The following is a 15,140-nucleotide window of genomic DNA, read 5'->3' on the forward strand; positions in this document are numbered from 1 at the left end:
AGACTGACAGGTTGCAGCACAGACAAGCATATAACACAGACAGACTGACAGGTGGCAGCTCAGACAAATATATAACACAGACAGACTGACAGGTGGCAACACAGACAAACATAACACAGATAGACTGAGAGGTGGCAGCACAGACAAACATATAACGCAGACTGACCGGTGGCAGCACAGACAAACATATAACACAGACAGACTGACAGGTGGCAGCACAAACAAACACATAACACACACACAGACAAAGACTGACAGATGGCAGCACAGACAAACATATAACAACAAAGACTGACAGGGGGCAGCACACCTCTCAGCTGTACAGATTTTCAGAGAATGCCCAGATTTTTCCCTCATATTTTTGGTCTGTTCCTCATAAAATCTGTGATTTTTCTGTCAAATCACTAGGATGATCTGAGGATTGAAGTCACTAAATAAAATGACATACATTGATTTCATATCCTTCAGAAAAATGCATGCTAAGCCAAATCCTGTTATTCTAGCAACTTTCTAAGCTTATAGGTTCATAGGTTCGTACTAGGCTATCTGCCCTAAGGCATTTATAAGCCTAGCCAGAGTGTATGTGGCTTACACCACCCCTTAGGATGAGAATACTACGCCCTTTTAGGGTTTAGTTTACTATGCCTCTGTCTAGTAGTGACACAGAGATGACCCCCGGGGTAAACCTACGATCTCCCATCCATTCGTCGAGATTTCTCTTGAATAGAGTCAGTGAGGGGCTCTGCCTAACATGGACTGGGATTCTGTTCCAGAGTGTAGGGAGCCTCTGGGTTATGAATATGTCCCTCCAGCTCGTCCTATTTATTTCTGTGTTGAGGTTTAAGTCACTTGTTCTCGTGGCTCTGATGGATTTGGATTTTCTGAGGTGGAGCATGTCCATTAATTCAGGATTGGACATGGCCTTGTACGTCAGGCACAGATCACCTCTGAGTAGGCGGTATGCGACTGAATAGAGCTGGAGTTATTTCAGTCGGGCATATGACATATGTTTAAGACCCTTTATCCACTTGGTGAGGAACTTTTGGGGTCTTTCCAACTGCTGCAGGTGTCGGGTGAGATACATCCCAAATGGGGCATTGTACTCAATCATTGGCCTGATAAGAGAAGAGTACAGGGGCACAATGACCTCTCTTGATCTAGATGTGAAACCCTTCATGATAAGGTGGGCAATATAGAAGGTCTTCCTAACCACTTTGGCAATGTGAGTGTCAAATGAGAGGTTACTGTCAACCTGGGTCCCTAGGTCCCTGATTACCTCTTCCGTACTTAATGGATTACCACCTATGTGGTAATTTGTCGGTACCTTGTTTTTCCCAAAGGGTATGACTATACATTTTTTGGCGTTCAGCTTAAGGCCATGGCTCTGGCACCAATTATCCATTTCTATGAGGCCTCTCTGAAGGATGTTTGTGTCCGCTGGAGTATCAGTTATGACACCCAGTTTGCAGTCATCTGCGAACTTTGTCAGCCACAATCCTCCTATGTTTGCCTGTACCTCGGAAAAATAAATGCCGAACAAGAGGGGTCCCAGGACTGAGCCCTGTGGGACACCGCTTGTGACTGGCTTAGAGTCTGACATGGCTCCAGCAACTCTGACCCTGTGGGTTCTGTCCTTGAGCCAGTTTGCAATCCATCTTGTGACATATGGGTTTACATTTAAGCTGGTGAGTTTGTCTATGATGCCCGAGTGGGGTATTGTGTCAAAGGCTTTTGCAAGGTCAAGGTAGGCTGTGTGAACTGCCTTACCCTCATCAATGGCCTTAGTGACTGTTTCAAAAAAGTCGACCAAGTTCAAAAGGCAGGATCTGCCCTTGACAAAGCCAAATTGGGTAGGATCCAATGTCTGTAGGTCCCCAATGTCTTTGTTTATGAGTTCCATAATGATCCTCTCCATAGCTTTGCAGACCAGGCTCGTCAAGCTTATGGGGCAGTAATTTCCAGGGTCCGTAGAAGCACCGCCTTTGTGAAGTGGAACCACTGTTGCCGTACGCCACTCTTTGGTAGTGTATCCTGTAGTAAGGCTAAGATTAAACAGCAGCCTTATGTGTGGGTTTAGTTCCTCTTGGAGTTCATGTAGCACACAGCCGGGACACCATCCGGTCCCATTGATGCTGTGTTTTAGCTTTAGAGAGGCGGCTCTCACCTGGGCATCTGAGATGTTAGGGAGGCTACACTCTGCTGGGATAGTTATTTCTCCTTTTGGGGGGGAGGGGGAGGAGAAATTTGCACTGAACCTGTCTGCCAGAATGTTGGCAATGTCAGTGGATTCGGTGTATTTTGTGTCATTTTGGACTAACTCTGAGCATATCTGGGAGTTTCCACCCAGGTTTCTAACATAGCTAAAGAAGGCCTTGTGATTGTCTTTTGTGATATTTCTCTCAAAGTTGGCCTTGGATGATTTTATGAGTGATCGTAGTTTTTTGCTAGTACTGATCAGAGACGCCTTCCCTTTTAGGGATTTTGCTCTGTCATGTAGTAGCTTCCTCCTCCTGTTGTAAAGTTTGTTTATGGCTGGGGTCCACCAGACCGGGCGCCTGCCTTTGGGGGAATGGGTCTTGGTTTTATTTGGGATTGCATGATCCATGCATTCTTGAAGGTGCCCATAGAAGGCATTTGCAAAGGATTCAGCAGTGTGGGTTGTGGTTTCCACTGGCCCAGGGGCCTTGAAGGATACCACTTCAGTCTTAAGAAGTGTGAAGTTTGCTTTTGAGAAGTTCTTCACTGTGGTGTTTTGTGCAGTGGGTGGGGAGGGATGTGGATTTCCAGTGAGATTAATTTATGGTCTGATCTTACCAAAGAGGGATATACTTCCGGTGTGGAGCATTTTGTCCCCATGTTTGTGATGATCAGGTCTAGTATATTGTCTCCTCTTGTGGGAATGGTGACTAGTTGTTCCATTGCATTTGAGTTTATGAATTCTAGGAACCTTTGGGCTAGGGTGTTGGGGCTTGAGTAATGTTCCCAGTCTATGTTTGGGTAGTTGAAGTCTCCCAAAATGATGGTATTTGGAGAGACATTCATACTCTCCAGTGCCTAATACACTCTCCAGGGTATTAGAGGAATATTTTAAATCTGTCCCTATTTTTGGGCCTTTCTCCCCCCATTCTGTTCGGCTTTGTCCAGATTTTTCTCTGTAAGAGGTTGAGAGGTATGGGGGGGGCAGCATGGACAAACATATAACAGAGACAAAGACTGACTGACAGGTGGCAGCACAGACAAACATATAACACAAAGACGGACAGGTGGAGGTACTGATACAAAATGGGGGGCCACAAAGGAGATATGCTTGAGGACTCACACCAGGGTGTCAATCCAGGTCTCAAGACACTGGTCCAGCACAGTCCTGACCAGCCATTCCAACTCTTGATGGGTGACCCAATGGCACCTCTCAGTGCTGCTGCCCGATAAGAAACCTGCATCCTGATGGAGAAGCAGCACCATAGGCAACCAGCAAGCCCTCCTGGCTGCCTGTCACAGGATGACTTTCATCACCATACAGACAGGCTGGACTAGGGACAGCTGGTGACCTAGCAGACGATTGCAAGGCTGGTGCTGGGTGTGGTGGATACTATAATACCACATCCTGCTCCATAACTGAAACTGCAGAAGAAATTAACACAATGGAGAGAAGGAAAACAATAAAGAAGAAATAAGATAATGAAGAAGATGAAAGAAAGAAAGAGGGCAGGACAAAAACAACAATTATCAGTAGGATGAGGTGCACTAAACAAATGCAGTCAGAATAACAATGTTGATATGAATATCTGGGGAACATGTATGAAAGGACAGGAAGGATAATGGTGTGAGAGTTTTAGTAGATGTTTCCGTCACTGCTGTGCAGAACAGTGATTATGGATGGTAAAAAGGGTGCATGTGCAATAGACAAAAAGCAAGTCAGAAATAAAAATGTACAAATTATTATTATTACTGGTAATAGTTGTAGTTTTATTATTAACATTTGTTTACTGGGGTGATCTAACTAGGGATAAACAAGTGCCGCTTTTGTATTGGACACTCATGGAAAAATAATAATAATAGGAGTCCAACAGGAGGTGTTTCCAGTGGTGTACATGCAGCATGTGAAGAAAAAATATTAATTTCCCTGATGCACCATGCAGGGGTCCTTCCACATTCAGGCTTTCCAAAAGCCATAACTACTTGCCAGAATGAAAATGATTTCAGGCACATGTTGACACCAATACAGTCATGAGTCCTTCTTATGATGTTCAATAAAAACTAACTGTTATAACTACATAAATATAATAACTGTAAAACACAGTGTAAGTGTGCATATATGTGTGTGTGAGTGTGTGTGTGTGTGTGTGTGTGTGTGTGTGTGTGTGTGTGTGTGTGTGTGTGTGTGTGTGTGTGTGTGTGTGCGTGTGCGTGTGCGTGTGCGTGTGCGTGTGTGTGTGTGTGTGTGTGTGTGTGTGTGTGTGTGTGGGTAAACACAAAATAAATTTACTCCCCCTTTTTCCTTCCCTTACAGAAATTTATTTTTGTTTTGATCTTGGAACAACTATGTAACTGGTCAGTTGCCAGTTACAGGAAGCCCATATTTTAGTAATTTAACTTCCTATAACTTCCTAACTAAAGAGTAAATAGGTCACACAGACAAACCAATTAATAAAATCTACAAGAAAAACCTAGCAAAGCTAGAGATTTCACAGTGTGATACCTTAAACCTCATAATGCCGTATTACAGGAGGTTTAAGGTATCACACAGTGAAAACTCTAGCTTGGCTACATTTTTCTTGAATATTTTATTAACTGGTTTGTCTGTGTGACCTTTTTACTCTTTGGTTTAGATGTTAGTTGGGATGTTTTACAAACACCTTAATGGTTATGGACATCAGCTGGGTGTAAAGACGCTATATTTCTAAAGCATGGCCAAACAGTCCACTTATGCTGTGCTGAGGACGTCATCGTAAGTCATAAGAAGGCTGAAACTTGCATGTCCACAGCTAGTGGGGTTTGGCTTTATTGGTCTGAAGGTATTCATAAAGAGCAAAAACAAAAGTGCTGCAAGGAGGTGGCTAAAAACAAACCAGTTAATTAAACAATAAACGCAAAGCGCTTTTTGTCAAGTCAGTGACTTGACTTCCTCAGACATCAAACATGTTCTCAAACCATTATTTTATGTATTGTCTTGATTAATTAATCAATCTGAGTATGCACCAATCTGACAACATCCCTTCCCATAAATGTATACTGCAATTCAATCTTAAAAATACAGCATGAAATAACCGTACGCAAAATAAACATAACATTCCCTTTTATGTATGCAGTATAGTTATACATTCGAATACACAAACATTAAGTACTCTACATATTAAAAATAAAAATAAAAATGGAATAAAGGACAGAATAAGATAAAATACAACAATGTCCCTAAAACTGTAACCATCTAACCTCTATCTGTCTAAGCTTTTTAATTTCAAAATACACGTTAATGGAATCACTTCATTCAGGCCGGGGTAATGGCAAGCAACCGAGCGTAACTGCCATAAAACCTCTTGCCTCTCCAAAATAAGGGGTGATAGTCCTCCCCTACACGGGTCCGTGGCAACCTGTTCCACCACCCTGAATCTAAAAGAGTGACCCAATTTGGCACCACAGTGGGTATAGCGATGGGTTCCCCGTGTGGAGCCAGTGTGGCCAACTTAGTGATGGCACACTGGGAACACCATTTTATTTTTGAGGATGAGAACCTCATGGCTAAGATCAGTTATTACACCTGGTTTTTAGAGATTATTATTTATTATTTTAGAGAGTATTTTTAAGATTGAATTGCAGTATACATTTATGGGAAGGGATGTTGTCTGATTGGTGCATACTCAGATTGATTAATTAATCAAGACAATACATAAAAGACTGGTTTGAGAACATGTTTGATGTCTGAGGAAGTCAAGTCACTGACTTGATGAAAAGAGCTTTACGTTTATTGTTTAATAAACTGGTTTGTTTTTAGCCACCTCCTTGCAGCACTTTTGTTTTTGTTCACTAGTTTGTATTTGTTTTGTTAGGTTAATGGCATTCATAAAGACTTAAAAAGAAAAAGTAAAAAGTCATGGACATTAAGATGCCTTATAGCTGATACATTTGATGTCCTTTAAGGGTCATTTGCATATATCCCATGGGCCTAGGAGGTTTAAAGTATCACACAGTGAAAACTCTAGCTTGGCTAGGTTTTCTCTTGATTTTCCTGGAACTTCCTGAGACAGACATTTCACATTTGACCGGTAGGTGTCAGTATTTCATTATAAAAGAACTGTTGATTACTTTGTTTGCAGTCCATTTTTCAGCATGTAGTTGAAATAAAAATAAAGATGAAATTACTTATAGTATATTTTTTTATTTTGAAATAACCTGCCTCCATGAAATGCTATATTCACAAATCAACTAATTAATGTTTATTTGAAAGGAACCTTAGAGCACATTCATTTTTTTTGTTTCCTGCAAGCCTAAAGAAATAACATTTTGTTTGAACTATTTTCAAATCCCCAAATGTGCCTCAAGCCAGCATGAATTCTTTGTTTAACATCTATTGACCAATAATATGTTAATAGCGGTATATGATATAATCTCTTGCATGATTTGATGAAATCCCATGTTGTGAGGCGACAAAGCGCAATGAACTGTAGTGGCTTTAGTTTGTAACTCTGATGGCATCTTCTTTTGGTTCTTGTATGATTGTATTACAGAGTTTTACGTTGAAAGACTGGAATGCTGTATGGGGAATATTATTTAAAAGTAAATCCCATTTTAGATTTATTGCAAGCAGTAAGAATCATGATGTCAAAAAAACGTTATTCCATTTCTGTGTGGATAATTATTTCATTAGAAACTACTGCAAAGTGTGCATTCAGATGAGCATTTTATTATTTATCAGTTAAAACATTACAGTACATCTGTTAGCATGGCATTAACATGACTGAAGCACTACTATTATTGTGGAGGTATTTAATTGGGCTGCTTCTCACAACAGAGCAGGTTTTAAGTAGCACTAGGACGTTCAGAGACTATTTCCAATAGTCAGATATTTTAAATCTTTCCATACTCAACAGATGCATCAAAGAAACCACATGATTTGCATTTAAGGGTGCATTTAAGGGCACGAAGCAGGCTGTTGCTAATGTGCTGGCATGACCATAACAGATTTGCCCAGACTGAAGAGTTGGACCTTGTACGTCCTTCACATATGGTAGCATGGCTCTGCCACTGAATACACGGTACTGTGCCAAGGAAATACACCGCTATCCATAGTCCTTATATAGCAGCATCTATATTACATAACTGAAATTTTAAAAGTTCAAACATCATATGGTTGACACCATATGATCGAACTTTTAAAAGTTTGAAAATGTAATAAAAAAAATAAACCAAAGAAAAAACCTTCCTGAATGATTTAAGCAGGGGGAAAGCCCCCCTGCACCCCCCACACCCACCGCTATTTAAATATACCAATATATATCTGAGATCGCACTACAGTGCAGAAAAGGGAAATCTTCCCATTCTGCACTGTACGGAGACCTCTGTTGAAACGTTCAAACTTTTAAAGGTTCAATCATATGGTGTCGACCATATGACGTTCGAACTTTTAAGGGTTCGACGTGATATAGACCCACATAGCATCATACCTCTATGAGCCAGTTGCTGGGTTTTGTAAAATGATACTGGCACAAGGCTGTAATTGAGTTGCTTAGCATGTGTAGCTCTACTACAGACTACTAGGCATGTAGAGCTGACATCATACCGTTACTTGTACAGTTCAGAAATATTTCTGCAAAATCACATCATTAGCATAATTGTTTCACTACAAGGCTAGTATTACTGCAGTAAAAGATGTGCTCATTATTAAGGTGTTCACCATGCTATAGACAGTACAATAGCATGCTAAGCACATATTGTCAAGGGAAATTCCAGTGTATTAGTTACAGGAAAAAAGCATCTGATTAGAAGAGCTGTAATAAGGGGACACAAGCTATCAGCAGGTGGGATGCAGAATGGGGATATGTTGTATTGTGGGGGGGGGTTCAACAACAACCTGCATAAACTGGGACTTACAATACAATGGGATGGGAAAGGGGAATGAGACCAGGTAGAGCATAGGTCTGTCTGCCACAGGCCCAGCTGTTGTACTGCTAAGTGACAGGGATTGCTGGAGGAGTCATGTTGGTTTGCAACACAGACAGAGAGGGATGTGTTGGAAGGATCACTGTCTGCTACAGGGATGTATCTGGAGTGCACAACAAAGGGTGAGGAAGGGACACCTGCTACATGGGTAAGGCTGCAGAGGTGTACATGTAGGACACACTTTAGTGTTGCCTGGGGGCCACAGGTTTGTACAATTACAGGCCACAGATTACATCACAATGTTTTCCAGTGCTGTTCACACTGGTTTGCTGTAGGGATGAGGCCTGTAAGAACACTGTATAACAGGCATGTCACATGTTGCAGTCACTGCTGCAGCACAGGTGAGAGACAGTTACAGGTGAAGGGTGACAAATCTGTGCCCAGGCACTGACCATAGATGTATGTTTCCACATACATGTATTGTAATGGCACCAAAACAGTGACAGTGGCTGAAGAAGTTCACACCAGCAGAGACAGGCCCATTGCTCATATGGCAGGCACATCCTCAGCACTGGCAAGGCTGGCAGAGCCTTTTGGGAACATGTGTGTTATAGGTTCATAGGTTGGTACTAGGCTATCGGCCCTAGGGCCTATACAAGCCTAACCATAACAATTCCCTGGCTATTTCTTCCCACACTATTTACTTTCCTGGACCCCTGTCTAGCAGGGCAACTGACGTGATCCCCAGGGTGAATTTCCTTTCTCCCATCCAATCATCAAGTTTCCTTTTGAAGAGGGCCAAAGAGGCACTCTGCTTGACATGTATGGGCAGTCTATTTCAGAGTCTGGGGAGTCTCTGGGTCAGGAACCCATCCTTCCAGCTTGTTTTGTTTATTGTGATAACAAGGTTTAGATCCCTGGAGTGTGTGGCTCTGAGGGATTGGGATTTCTTTAAATGTAGCATGTCCAACAGGTCTGGGTTTGACATGACCTTATATGTTAAGCAGAGATCGCCTCGGAGTAGACCATATGCGACAGAGTATAGCTGGAGTTTTTTAAGACAGTCAGCATAACACATCTGCTTTAGGCCTGTGATTCTTTTAGTGAGGTATTTCTGCAGCCTTTCCAGTTGTTGCAGATGTCTTGAGAGGCACATACCAAATGGGGCATTGTATTCTATAATGGGTCTAATGAGGGATGAGTACAGTGGGACAATGACCTCCTTTTTTCTTGATGAAAAGCCCTTAGTGATGAGGTGTGCCATATAGAAGGATTTCCTGACTGTTGTGGTGATGTGGTTATTGAAGGTGAGACCACTGTCCACCTGTGTCCCTAAGTCTCTTATCACACTTTCGGTGTTAAGTGTACTGTCACCTATGTGGTAATTCATGGGTACATGTTTTTTCCCAAAGGAGATAACTATACATTTCTTGGCATTGAGTTTGTGCCCATGGCTCTGGCACCAAGCATCTGTTTCTGTAAGGCCCTTTTGTAGAGTATCCACATCATTTGGGGATTCAATAATGGCTCCCAGTTTACAGTCATCAGTGAAATTTGTTAGCCAGAGTCCATTAGTGTTGGCCTGTACTTCAGAGAAGTAGATGCCAAACAAGAGAGGTTCCAGGACTGAACCCTGAGGTACTCCACTTGTCACTTGTCTGGAGCTGGATTTGGAGTCAACTACTTTTACAGTGTGGGTTCTGTCAGTAAGCCAGTTGGCAACCCATCGAGTGACATAGGGATTAATGCCCAGGTTAGTAAGTTTATCTATGATTCCAGAGTGGGGGATGGTGTCAAAGGCCTTAGCGAGGTCCAGATAGGCTGTGTGGACTACCTTACCCTTGTCCACGGCTCTGGAGACTGATTTGAAGAGGTCAATCAGGTTCAGGAGACAAGATCGGTCCTTCACAAACCCAAACTTGGTCGGGTCCAGTGTTTTAAGGTTGCCAATGTCTTTGTTTATAAGTTCCATGATAATACGTTCCATGGCCTTGCAGATCAGGCTCATCAGACTGATGGGGCGGTAGTTCCCAGGATCCAAGGTGGATCCCCCCTTGTGGAGTGGGATAACTGTAGCTGTGCGCCATTCAGTGGGCACAAAGCCTGAGGTGAGGGTATGATTAAACATGACACTTAGGTGAGGTACCAGTTCATTTTGTAGTTCATGTAGTACACAGCCCGGGATATCATATGGTCCCATGGATGCTGTATTCTTAGCTTTGGAGAGTGCATTTTTTACTTGTGTGGCCATTATTACTGGAATTTGGCAATCTTCCGGTATTCTTCCACAGGGTTGCTTATATGATGGCCATCATAAGGGTGGGAGACTTGGTAAATGTGGAGGGCTACTATCACAGACCACTCTAATGGAAACAAAGGAGTTTCTGATATCCCTGTCTGGTGACAGTGAGAGGACATTGATGCCCAGTGTAGAGCTGTATATGGGAGCTCATCTGGTGGTGACATTGCATGTCCCTTTCAGGGATGCACCAGATTGGCATGAAAATATGCCACTACCAACATCTGATGGTACACTACTGTCATGAACTTGCAGACAGTAAACATCACCATATATCACCTGCAGGTATGCCCTTGAAGCAACCACTGAAATCTGTGCCACAATGGAAATGTCAACTACAGTAACACAGATGCTAAAATAAAAAAAAGTTTTAATGAGAATTCAAACACCTTTCACCAAAGCTTCATCAGGTGATAGAAAAATGCATAGTATATCTACCTCTGAAATACCATACAAAGGTCACATGATGGAACATTGGAAATCCTTTGGTTAAAATAATAACATTTAAAATCAGTTAACGTTCAATTGCTATTGTTACAAAAATATTTCATTTACATTTCGTACAAAAATATCATCACTTGCATTATTAAAGCTCATCTCATAATCTTTAAAATAGATTTTATTTATTTATTTATTTTATTTATTTTACATTTCTTGACCAGGAAAGTCCAACTGGATGCATGTCCATTTTCAGCGGAGGCCCTGGGAGAAAAGCTCCACAGTTAAATTTTTAGCAAAATATATGGTGTATACAGAAGCATTCGAATTTACATAGATAGTACCAGACTTAACATTGACTAGTAACGTAGCATTCAGGCTTAATGCAAATTTACATAGACAGTACCAAACTTAACATTGACTAGTAACATAACATTGAAGGTTAAGATTTAACATATTTGGTATTCCGCGGTGGTACAGCGATAGAGTTGTTACCTCACACCAAGAGGTTCTCCCTTTTGATTCTCGGCTTGGCTTGGGAGTGCCTTCTGTGTGGAGTCTGCATGTCCTCCCTGCAGTTAGGTAACATTCGAAAGACATGCGTGCGTAAATGGGTGTGCCTTCGTTGAAGGTTGGGTGTCGAGCTGGCACCTTTGCATTTCGTAAAAAATCTACTGCCAATCATTAGCGGATTGGAGTTCCACTGTTGCAACCCCTTACCGGGAAATAGCTGACAGACAAACAACATAGACTGTACACATCTTTTACAGTTTTAGGTTGAGGCATTACATAATAGTGAACATTGTTAGTAGGGGTTGCATTTTTTGCTTTATACAGTTGTTTTGTGAGCAAGTTAGCCACAGTAGGGAGTATAGCAACAAAGAGAGCAAAGATTAGACATAGTAGGGAGTATAGTAGCAGGAGAAGAGACAGAGATGGAAAATTGGATAACAGGTTAAGTAAGAAAAGCAGGAGGTGTAAGTAGCTTAAGTATAAAATAATAGTAGAGGTGTAAAGAGAAAAGTAAAGTTTAGTGGATAGAAACAGAGTGTCCTAGCAGTGACATATGGGTATTGACTAAGGGAGTAGAATTAGAGGTAGAACTGGAAGGAAGCTGGAGAAGTTGCATTCTTTTGGTGATGAAGCTGAAGTCAGAGGGCAAGAAAGGAGAGAGGGTGGGAGAGGGGGGTAGTCCGCCAGGTGGGGAACATGTGCATATCTATATGTGCTTTAGGTGTTCTTTCGGGTTCTTATTAGAAGACCGAAGACGCATTCTTTCAAATGCATCTTGGTAGAACATAAAAGACTGAAAAGGCAAAATATTGAAGCGGCTTTTAAGCAAATTCTTTCCCTGGGAAAGAATTCGCTTGGCCGCTTCGTTACTTTGCCATTTTCAGCACTGTAGTGTGGTCTCAGAGTTGGTATATTTAAGTCGGGGGGTGTGGGGGGCGAAACCCCACAATTAATGTAATGTTTTGAAGTGTTTTCTTTCTTTTTTTTTTTATTGGAACAGCAATTTTTTTTTCCATTGGAAAAAAAATGTTGTTCTGACAGTTCGACATTGTAAGTTTTCACTTACATAGGGTTGATTAATCACCGTTCACTTTTTTAAGCATTCGGTGATGTAATATAGACCCATTCTTTCAGGAGTCTTTTAAATGTAATCTTTGAGCCTACTGAGGTAATAGCAGTAGATAGGGTGTTCCAAATGTTGCCTATGTAATTAGAGAAGAGGGAGTCCCTTTCTGTGTTGTTGGTCTTGGTGACCTTGATTAATTTTTTGTCACTAGAGCGAAGTTCTCTAGTTTTAGCTTGTAGTTCTAGTAGATTGGCCAGAGCTGGAGTTTTGTCTGGGAGTAGTAGGAGATTGTGGGCAAAGGAAACATTGCAGGCAAAGGAACGTTGATGATAGTTTTGGAGCTTAGGGAATTCAAGCCAGCCAAATTGTTTTAGGGAATGGCAGTGGTGGGCTTGGTAGGGGGGCAATAGTAGCAAATTTTGCAATTTGATTGTAACAGGTGTTGAGTTTGGCATTTTCGGTTTTGGGTAAGTTGGTGAGAATAGGTGAGGCATAAAACAGTGTGGAGAGGAGGTGAGTTTGAGCAATTGTTATCCTAGCAGGTTGTGTTAGAAATGGTTTATTTTTATTTTGACTGCCCATTGTTTTGTGGATATTTTTAATGGTTTGATTTATATGCTGATCAAATTTGAGGTTATTATCAAAGGTCACTCCTAGCAATTTAGTGTGAGTGTCATGGGAGATGACAGTCCCATCCCTGGACACAATATTAAATGGGCTGGGTATTGGGGTAGATTTGTTAGGTATAAATAGCAACGATTAGTTTTTTTGGGGGGGATTTAGTATTAGGTTTTTGTTAAGAAACCAGTTTCAGGTGGTATGGAAGGCTTTTTGGGTTATAGAGAGGAGTTTCTGAGGATCATTGGCTGGACAGACAAGTGTTGAGTCATCGGCATGGTGTATAACTGTTACATCTTGACAGATCCTATGGAGGTTATTGGTGAAAATGTAGAATAGAAGAGGACCTAAAACGGAACCTTGTGGGACTCCTGTGGTGACGGGTAGCTGTGTGGATAGGTTGTGGTCCCACTGAACTACTTGTTGTCTCCCTTGCAGATAGTTCTGAAACCAAGCTAATGCTTGGTTACTAAGGCCAAGATCAGTAAGGGCTTATACTAGTTTAAGATAGTTAACCATATCAAAGGCTTTAGATAGGTCCAATAATATGGCAGAAGTTAGATTGCCTGTGTGTTTGTTTTGGTTGATGAGGTTTGTGAAAGAGAGTAGGGCAGTGGTTGTGTTATGAGAAGGCTAAAATCCATGTTGGGTAGGAGAGAGAAGTTGGTTGTTGGGCTGGTATGGCACAAGTTGGTGGTGTATACATTCCTGAAGTATTTTAGCTAGTGGAGGCAGGATGGCTATGGGGTGATAGTTGGTGACATCGGTGGAGGTACCACCTTCATGGAGGGGGATAATATAGGAGGTCTTCCAGATGGATGATATTGAGGTTTCTGAAATAGATATGTTTAGAAGGATGGATATAGGGGAGGCAAGTTCATTGGCAGCCAACTGAAGGCATTCAGCAGGTATTCCATCAGCTGCTAGTGTAGTAGGTTTAAATTTGGATAGCAACCTTTTTGACATAGTTGGTAGGGATGGGTTGAAATTGGAAGGTTGTTTTGGGTCTATCTACAGGTTCTGGGTAATTAGTGGTGGTGGTGGATGTGGGCTGTTTTTGAACAAGATTCAAAATAGTTTCTATGAAGTATTTGTTAAACATGTCTGGTATAGTTGTGATCTCACTAGTGGGGGTTGTAGGTGGGGTGGATGGTCTGCCAGGGTGGAGTAGTTTATTTATTTCTGCCCAGAATTTCTTGGGGTTGTTTTGATGCTTGTTTTGTAGCTGCAGGAAATAATTATTTTTATCTAGGATAACTACTTTTTTGTCTCATTTCTAAGTTTTTGGAATTGTTCCTTAGCTGCTGGGGTGTTTGTGGCTCTCCAGGGATACCAGGCTTTGTTCCTTTCTGCTATTCTATTTTTAGTCTCTCTGGTAAGCCAGGGGGCTGTTTTTATTTTGAGTTTAATGGTCCGGGCTGGAGCGTGGGCATTTAGGATTTCTAGGAAAGTGTTACTGAAATGGGTTACGGCTTCTTCTAGTGGTAGTACTTTAAGTATGTTCCAGTTATGGTGCTTTAGCTCAAGTTTGAATTTGTTGGGGTCAAAGTTTTTTGTTTTGGGTTGTTTGTAATATGGTCGTAGGGTTGGCCTGGCTTTTTGAATTTTAGTACGAAGGTGGGTTGATGGTCGCTAAGGGAGTCTGGGAGGATGCCTGCTTGGTAAGAGGTGTTGGTCTTATTTATTAAGATCCAGTCTAGGAGGCTGTCTTTGATTTTTGCACTTCCTATTTTAGTGCTTGATTGGATAACTTGTGAGAAACTGTACAGGTTTATATGGTTTGTGTGGATAATAGCTGAACACGTATAACAATTTATATTAAAGTCACCAAAGGTGATAGTTTCCTGGGGCAGGTTTTGACTTATCCATTGTAGGAAGGCTTCTAGGGTAGGGATGTTGTTACCTGGTGGTATATAGCATGTGATAATATTGACTGACTTTTTGTTGCTAAGTTTGAGTTTAGCTAGAAGGAGTTCAGAGTTATTGAAGGAAGGGATTTGTGGATTAATAGTGGTGTTATTTAGGGTGTTCTTATAGAGTAATGCTACCCCTCCCTCCTTTTTAGACAGTCTATCGTATCATAATACTCATTAATTCGTTTAAGCCAGG

Source organism: Protopterus annectens, chromosome 1.part1, assembly GCF_019279795.1.
Source record: "Protopterus annectens isolate FY-2018-M chromosome 1.part1, PAN1.0, whole genome shotgun sequence".
Classification (NCBI taxonomy): Eukaryota; Metazoa; Chordata; order Ceratodontiformes; family Protopteridae; genus Protopterus; species Protopterus annectens.